We start from the raw sequence: 8651 nt of genomic DNA, 5'->3' as shown, positions 1-8651 counted from the left end.
GTGCCTTCCTCTTAGCACGTTTCTCCCTGAGTTCTGAGTTCGAGTATATTTAATAATAATAATAATAATAATAATAATAATAATAATAATAATAATTTATTTATACCCCACCCATCTGGCTGGGCTTCCCCAGCCACTCTGGGCGGCTTCCAACAAAATATTAAAATACAGTAATCCATCAAACATTAAAAGCTTCCCTAAACAGGGCTGCCTTCAGATGTCTTATAAAAGTCAGGTAGTTGTTCTTTTCTTTGTCATCTGGTGGGAGGGCGTTCCACAGGGCGGGTGCCACTACCGAGAAGGCCCTCTGCTTGGTTCCCTGTAACTTGGCTTCTCACAGTGAAGGAACCGCCAGAAGGCTCTCGACGCTGGACCTCAGTGTCCGGACTGAATGATGGGGGTGGAGACGCTCCTTCAGATATACTAGACCAAAGCCCATGACACCTTTGGTAAAGGCTGTTCTCCAATTGGAGCGCTCACAGGCCAGTGTTTCCCAGTTGTTGGTGTTTATACTACATTTTAAAAAGATTTGACTTGTGGATAGCAATACAGAAAGGCAGTATGCAGATGAAAAGGGAAGTTAAATGAAATGAAAATCTCTCAAATATGGCATGGATTGCTCAGTCGGTTAGAGCATGGTGCTGATAACGCCAAGGTTGCAGGTTCGATCCATGTCCGGGACAGCTGCATATCCCTGCAGTTCAGGGGGTTGGACTAGATGATCCACAGGGTCCCTTCTAACTTTACGATTCTATCGAGCTGATTCTGAACTGAGCTGAAGGGAGCTAGTCCATCCCTAATTAGAACCCCAAATACAACACAGAGTTCTGCCACTTGAATGGGGCTTTAATAATAACCAGCCTGTGGGACCAGTTGAGCCTCACCACTCTGACCTACATATTGCAATAAAATCGCAGCTTCCTAATGAGCAGGCTGTCGCTGTGGCCTTGGTGTGAAGGCTTGCGCCTGCAGATGGCGAATGGTAAAAGAGACTTCCAATCCAGTCAGGAAGATAGTAATGAGGATGTACGATGGCACACACTTAACCCGCTCTCATTAGAGCGCCAGGATTATCCGTTTAATTTGCAAGCGTCCCTCAGATGCCAAAACGGAACTGATCCTATGTGTTATTTTTTTTTTAAAAAAAGGAAAAGACTGAAAGGACGCGGGCTTTGACACTCATGGTGTTGTTCTTGCCTTGGGCGAGAGGAGAGGAGGAAGAGAAGAAGGGGAAGCAACATTTCTGCACTTGACAACTGCAGCCCCGAAGAGCGAGGATGACACACCAAGGCATGATCAGCTAGGCAGATTCTGCATCCTGAGGCTATTTCCATGAATTATAAATACCAAAGAAACGCAGCTATTAACACACTTGAGAGCAAGCGATGCCAAGGCTATGAATATACTAATATACCCACATACAATTAGATGGAGAGATGTGCACAAACAAAATTCGCCTATACTTTTTTTTTACGAAAAGAGTTCCAGAGAAGAAGAAACATCAGAGTGCAGTTTCCAGTTTGAGTACTGAATCATGGAACTTGCCAGGCCATTTTAGGGCCTAATTTTTCACATAGGTGTCCATCTCTTGATGACGGTGGTATCATTGGATAACTTTCAGCTGCTGCCTTATAACAAGTCACAGCTTTGGACCCACCTAGCCAAATATTATTGAAACTGACTCTGGGGTTTCAGGTGTGGCGATGCCAGTGACTTAACCTGGGTCCTTTGTATTGGCAGAGTAGCTAAATTGCAGCTAGGAAGCCAAATCACGAGCAATACTGACTCTCTTCTTAGAATTACAAAACAGTGTCCAAACACTTGTTAAACCATTCAAAAGCTTTGACTTGCAGAACGTATTTTTCGCTCCATAAGACTCTCCTGACCATAAGACGCACCTAGTTTTTAGAGGAGGGAAACAAGAAAAAAAAACATTCTGAACGCAACAGTGGATGTATGGTTTTTGTGGTTGATGCTGTGGCCACAGACATGTGATCTGATGGTGAATTTCGGGTAACCCAATGCAAAAGCCCTGAGGATCCATGGGCTTTTACCTCCCCTCTCCCAGTCCCTTATAATAATAATAATAATAATAATTTATTATTTGTACCCCGCCCATCTGGCTGGGTTTCCCCAGCCACTCTGGGCGGCTTCCATAGAAAACCAAAAATACACTAAAATATCACAGATTAAAAACTTCCCTGAACAGGGCTGCCTTAAGATGTCTTCTGAATGTCAGGTAGTTATTTATCGCTTTGACATCCGATGGGAGGGCGTTCCACAGGGCAGGCGCCACTACCGAGAAGGCCCTCTGCCTGGTTCCCTGTAGCTTTGCTTCTCGCAATGAGGGAACCGCCAGAAGGCCCTCGGCGCTGGACCTCAGCGTCCGGGCAGAACGATGGGGGTGGAGACGCTCCTTCAGGTATACTGGGCCGAGGCCGTTTAGGGCTTTAAAGGTCAACCCCAGCACTTTGAATTGTGCTCGGAAACGTACTGGGAGCCAATGTAGGTCTTTCAAGACCGGTGTTATGTGGTCTCGGCGGCCGCCCCCAGTCACCAGTCTAGCTGCCGCATTCTGGATTAGTTGTAGTTTCCGAGTCACCTTCAAAGGTAGCCCCACGTAGAGCGCATTGCAGTAGTCCAAGCGGGAGATAACCAGAGCATGCACCACTCTGGCGAGACAGTCCGCGGGCAGGTAGGGTCTCAGCCTGCGTACTAGGTGGAGTTGGTAGACAGCTGCCCTGGACACAGAATTGACCTGCGCCTCCATGGACAGCTGTGAGTCCAAAATGACTCCCAGGCTGCGCACCTGGTCCTTCAGGGGCACAGTTACCCCATTCAGGACCAGGGAGTCCTCCACACCAGCCCGCCCCCTGTCCCCCAAAAACAGTACTTCTGTCTTGTCAGGATTCAACCTCAATCCATTAGCCGCCATCCATCCTCCAACTGCCTCCAGGCACTCACACAGGACCTTGACCGCCTTCACTGGTTCTGATTTGAAAGAGAGGTAGAGCTGGGTATCATCTGCATATTGATGGACACCCAGTCCAAACCCCCTGATGATCTCTCCCAGTGGCTTCATATAGATGTTAAAAAGCATGGGGGAGAGGACGGAACCCTGAGGCACCCCACAAGTGAGGGCCCAGGGGTCTGAGCACTCATCCCCCACCACCACTTTCTGAACACGGCCCAGGAGGAAGGAGCGAAACCACTGCATAACAGTGCCCCCAGCTCCCAGCCCCTCTAGACGGTCCAGAAGGATGTTATGGTCGATTGTATCAAAGGCCGCTGAGAGATCCAGCAGAACTAGGAAACAACTCTCACCTTTGTCCCTAGCTCGCCGGAGATCATCAACCAGCGCGACCAAGGCAGTTTCAGTCCCATGATGAGGCCTGAATCCTGATTGGAAGGGATCCAAATGGTCCGCATCCTCCAGGCGTGCCTGGAGTTGTTCAGCAACCACACGCTCAATCACCTTGCCCAAGAATGGAAGATTTGAGACTGGGCGATAGTTGGCCATACTGGCCGGGTCTAAAGATGGTTTTTTAAGAAGCGGTTTAATGACCGCCTCTTTCAGCGGATCTGGGAATGTTCCCTCACAGAGGGAAGCATTCACCACCCCGCAGAGCCCATCGCCCAGCCCTTCCCGGCTTGCTTTTATTAGCCAGGATGGGCAAGGATCAAGGAGACAGGTGGTTGGTTTCACGCGTCCAAGCAGCCTGTCCACATCCTCGGGGGTAACGGATTGAAATTGATTCCATGCAACTTGACCAGACAGAGCTCTAGCACTCTCCCGCCCCAGCCCTGCTCCCACGGTGGTGTCTAGCTCCCTCCGAATATGAGTGATTTTATCTGCAAAAAACTTTGCAAAATCGTTGCAGGAGATCTTGGGGTCTTTACAAGGCCCCGGTGGTAAAGGTGGTTCCGTTAAATTGCGAACCACCTGAAAGAGTCTCCTGCTACTATTTTCTGCAGATGCAATAGAGGCGGTGAAGAAAGTCTTCTTCGCCGTCGCTATCGCCACTTGGTAGGCTCGAAGTTGAGCTCTAACCTGTGTCCGGTCAGATTCGGAGTGAGTTTTCCGCCACCGACGCTCTAGCCGTCTCAGCGATTGTTTCATCGCCCTCAGCTCCGAAGAAACCCACGGGGCTGTCCGGGCTCCATGCAATCGGAGAGGGCGCTTCGGAGCCAGACAGTCGATAGCCCTGGTTAACTCCGCATTCCAGCGGGCCACCAGGGAATCAGCTGAAAGGCCATCAACATGGGATAAAGCATCCCCTACCACTCTCTGGAAACCATTTGGATCCATTAAGTGGCGGGGGCGGACCATCCGAATTGGTCCCACCTCCCTGCAGAGGGGAAGGGTCGCGGAGAAGTCCAGTTGCACCAGGAAGTGATCTGACCATGGCACTTCTTTTGTTTCACTTTTACTTAGTGTCAGATCACCCACGTCACTAGAGGTGAACACCAGGTCTAAGGCATGTCCATGACTATGAGTTGGGCCAAACTTATTCAGGGACAGCCCCATGGAGGCCATGCTTTCCACGAAGTCCCGAGCGGCCCCTTGTAAGGTCGTGTCGGCATGGATGTTAAAATCCCCTAGGACAACCAAACTAGGTGTCTCCAGGAGAAAATCCGCCACGACCTGAAGCAGCTCAGACAGGGAATCCTTGGTGCAGCGGGGAGGCCGGTACACCAATAGGAATCCTGTACTGCCCCTATTGCCCAACTTCCAGAACATGCACTCAGAAAACTGGATCTTCCCAGTAGGACGCCTGGTGCAAGCTAGTGACTTCCTAAAAATCACTGCAACCCCCCCTCCCCGCCCACATGACCTGGGTTGCTGTGCGTAAGAGAAACCTGGTGGGCAAGCAGCGGCAAGGACAGGCCCATCTGCTTCCTCCAACCAGGTCTCTGTCACACATGCCAGGTCAAATCCTCCATCCACAATCAGGTCGTGGATGGCAGTGGTTTTATTCATCATTGACCTGGCATTACACAGCAACACCTTCAGGTCATGTAGGTTTCCCCTGTTGATTCCAGTATCCATCCGGTCAAGGCCAGACCCGGAGGCAGGGATAGTCTTCAAACAACTTATCTCTCTCCCGATCCCACCGATCAGCTGCTTCCTTTCAACACTGCAGTATTTGCACACCTCTTGTTTGCCTTAGTGTCTTTTCCTTAGCTGGAGCAATTTTTGCTCCTCCTTTCCTTCTAATTTCTCTCCTTATTGCTTTAGTTTACCTGTTTCCCCCCTTTGCAAGTTTGCTGTCTTTACCTCCCCCCTCCCAGGCAGCCTCCTTTATCTCTAGCGTCCCTTATCTCTCTCCCCGATCAGCCAACTATCAGCTGCTTTGTTTCAACACCCACTTCCTGCTTTCAAAAAAAAAAGAAAAAAGAAAAGCATGATCTGCTTTTTGCCCCTGGGCAATTGGGCTCCAGGGACCACGCATTCACTCCATAAGACACACAGACATTTCCCCTTACTTTTAGGAAGAAAAAAGTGCATCTTATGGAGCGAAAAATACGGTAGTTAAAGAAGAATGTATGCAAAGTATTTACATTCACATGCCTATCCAAGCAAGGGCTGAGTTTTTCTTAGTTGAAGATTGCAGATTCTTCCTTAAACATCCAAACTTTCTCTCTTTCAGTATTTGCACACGACCTTCTGCACATTACTCAGCTCGGCCACGCAGTTCCTTCTGAGTGGTTTCCACTTTCTTCTTCCAGTAGACTTCTCCTTATTGCTTCTTTAGGAAAACATCAACTTCGATACTTCTTCTGTCACATACATTCATACAGAAACATCAGCACTCCACTCCTCTATTGCACTTAACAGGAGAGTTATCTAACACTGTGGGTGAATCCACACCCAGGAGGGAAAACCCCCCAGAAATGTCAGAAATTAAATTGCTAAAACAAAAGAAAGAAAGAAAAAGCTATGTAAAACTGCATAGAAATTTGTTTTGCTCTCCAGTGCCACCTGGTGTTGCATGTTTATAACACATTCAAAAAGCTGTTTTTCTGACTAATGTAGCTGAGTCCTGTCTCTTCAGTGTTCATGGAGATGCAGTCATTGCAGTCAAGTCACTCACTCACAAAACAAAATGGAGAACATAATTAGATGCCTCCCACATGACCAGAGCTCACCAATCACATGAGAGTTACTGGAGAGCATTCCAAAATTAAACACACAGTGCTGTGGGTTAAACCACAGAGCCTAGGACTTGCCAATCAGAAGGTCGGCAGTTCAAATCCCTGTGACGGGGTGAGCTCCCATTGCTTGATCCCTGATCCTGCCAACCTAGCAGTTCAAAAGCACATCAAAGTGCAAGTAGATAAATAGGTACCATCCAGCGGGAAGGTAAATGGCATTTCTGTGTGCTGCTCTGGTTCACCAGAAGCAGCTTAGTCATGCTGGCCACATGACCTGGAAGCTGTACGCCGGCTCCCTCGGCCAATAAAACGAGATGAGCACCGCAACCCCAGAGTTGGTGACAACTGGACCTAATGGTCAGCGGTCCCTTTACCTTTTTAATGCATTTAAGCACCCCCAATTCCAGTAAATTAACTCACGAAACTTAACATTTGCCATTGCCATCTGAAGGGCACTTCTGGCTTAGAGAATAATAGAAGTGGAACAGGCCCCAATGCAAAACAATTGTGGCATAACAAGTCATGGAAATTCACCTCTGTTGTTTAAAACAGTCACTGGATTTAAGCTGTGCTAGCTGAGGCTGATAAAGCTGGACCATAAAGAAGGCTGATCGCCAAAGAATTGATGCTTTTGAATTATGGTGCTGGAGGAGACTCTTGAGAGTCCCATAGACTGCAAGAAGATCAAACCTATCCATTCTGAAGGAAATCAGCCCTGAGTGCTCACTGGAAGAACAGATCCTGAAGCTGAGGCTCCAATACTTTGGCCACCTCATGAGAAGAGAAGACTCCCTGGAAAAGACCCTGATGTTGGGCAAGATGGAGGGCACAAGGAGAAGGGGACGACAGAGGATGAGATGGTTGGACAGTGTTCTTGACGCTACCAACATGAGTTTGACCAAAGTACAGGAGGCAGTGGAAGACAGGAGTGCCTGGCGTACTCTGGTCCATGGGGTCACGAAGAGTCAGACATGATTAAACAACTAAACAACAACAACAGCTGAGGCTGATGGGAATTGTAGGCCCTAACAGCTGGAGGCCACTATGTTGCTGAAGGCTAAGATGAGGTTTAGGAGGCCTTACTTGCATTCTGTCAAGGGAGAACCACAACTCCTTTTGAAGAGGCTTATTTTTCTTGGAGTGGGTCTGGATGAATGCAAATCAGTGTCTTAGAGCAACTGCTGGAAATTTCTGCCCCAAACATCTCATCTGACACTCAGTTTCCCTCAGTGCTGAGACAAAGGCGGATACTCTTAGGTTTGGGGTTTTGGTGAGGAATAACGAGGCACACAGAGGACTCCAAGTCTGGAGGGGATAAGGGAATAGTACGTCTAAGGCAGAATCCAGTGTTTCCCAGAAGGCATTTTTCTGAGGAGATTTCTGTGATTTTCTTCCTCTTTATTTCCCCCATCCCAAACAAGAGGGTCATTATGCAGACAATTGTTCAAAGATTCTCTGCTGGCCTCCATCCTTCTCCTCACATTGGAATTGCAGCAGTAATAATAATAATAATAATAATAATAATAATAATAATAATAATACAATTCTTACCCACCCAGGATTCCAACAATATAAAATTGTTATTACCGTATTGGTCCAAATATAAGTCGCACCTGATTATAAGCCGCACCTTTAAAATTCAAGGGGGGGGGGGGAGAGACAATGCTCGAATATAAGCTGCTCCCTTAAAATTCTGCAGGCACTCACACCTCTATGTCTGTTTCAGCAGCAATATCTTAAAAGCCATTTTTTGTAAGGTCATGAATTTAAGCTCCACTTTAACTTTTCACGGTCAGAATTTGGGAAAAAAGTAAGGCTTATATCCAGGCCGGTATTATTAAAATTTGTATACCACCCTTCATCCATAGATCTCAGGGTGGTTCACAGCATAAAAACACAAGAGAAAAAACAAGATTAAGAACAGTTAGAACATTTTACAATCCAAAGAACAGAGTGTGTGCAGCCAAAGGCCAGGTTAAAGAGATGTGTCTTCAGCATATGGCGAATGCTACACAAGAAAGATGCTAGACAGACCTTTGTGGAGAGGCAAATCCAGAACTTAGAGGGCTGCCCCAGAAAAGTAAGCTAGTTGTTGTTGTTGTTGTTTAGTCATTTAGTCGTGTCTGATTCTTCATGACCCCATGGACAAGAGCACGCCAGGTACTCCTGTCTTCCACTGCCTCCCGCAGTTTGGTCAAACTCATACTGGTAGCTTCGAGAACACTGTCCAACCATCTCATCCTCTGTCGTCCCCTTCTCCTTGTGCCCTCAATCTTTCCCAACATCAGGGTCTTTTCCAGGGAGTCTCCTCTTCTCATGATGTGGCCAAAGTGATCCCCTTCATGGATCACTGCCTTGCTGTGGCAAAGGGGCTTGAATAACTCAGACAAGCTATGAGCTATGCCGTGCAGGGCCACCCAAGATGGACAGGTCATAGTGGAGAGTTTTGACCAAACGTGATCCACCTGGAGCAGGAACCGGCAAGCCACTCCAGT

The sequence above is a fragment of the Podarcis filfolensis genome, assembly GCF_964270895.1.
Source record: "Podarcis filfolensis genome assembly, chromosome: 11".
Classification (NCBI taxonomy): Eukaryota; Metazoa; Chordata; class Lepidosauria; order Squamata; family Lacertidae; genus Podarcis; species Podarcis filfolensis.
This window is presented reverse-complemented; position numbering follows the sequence as displayed.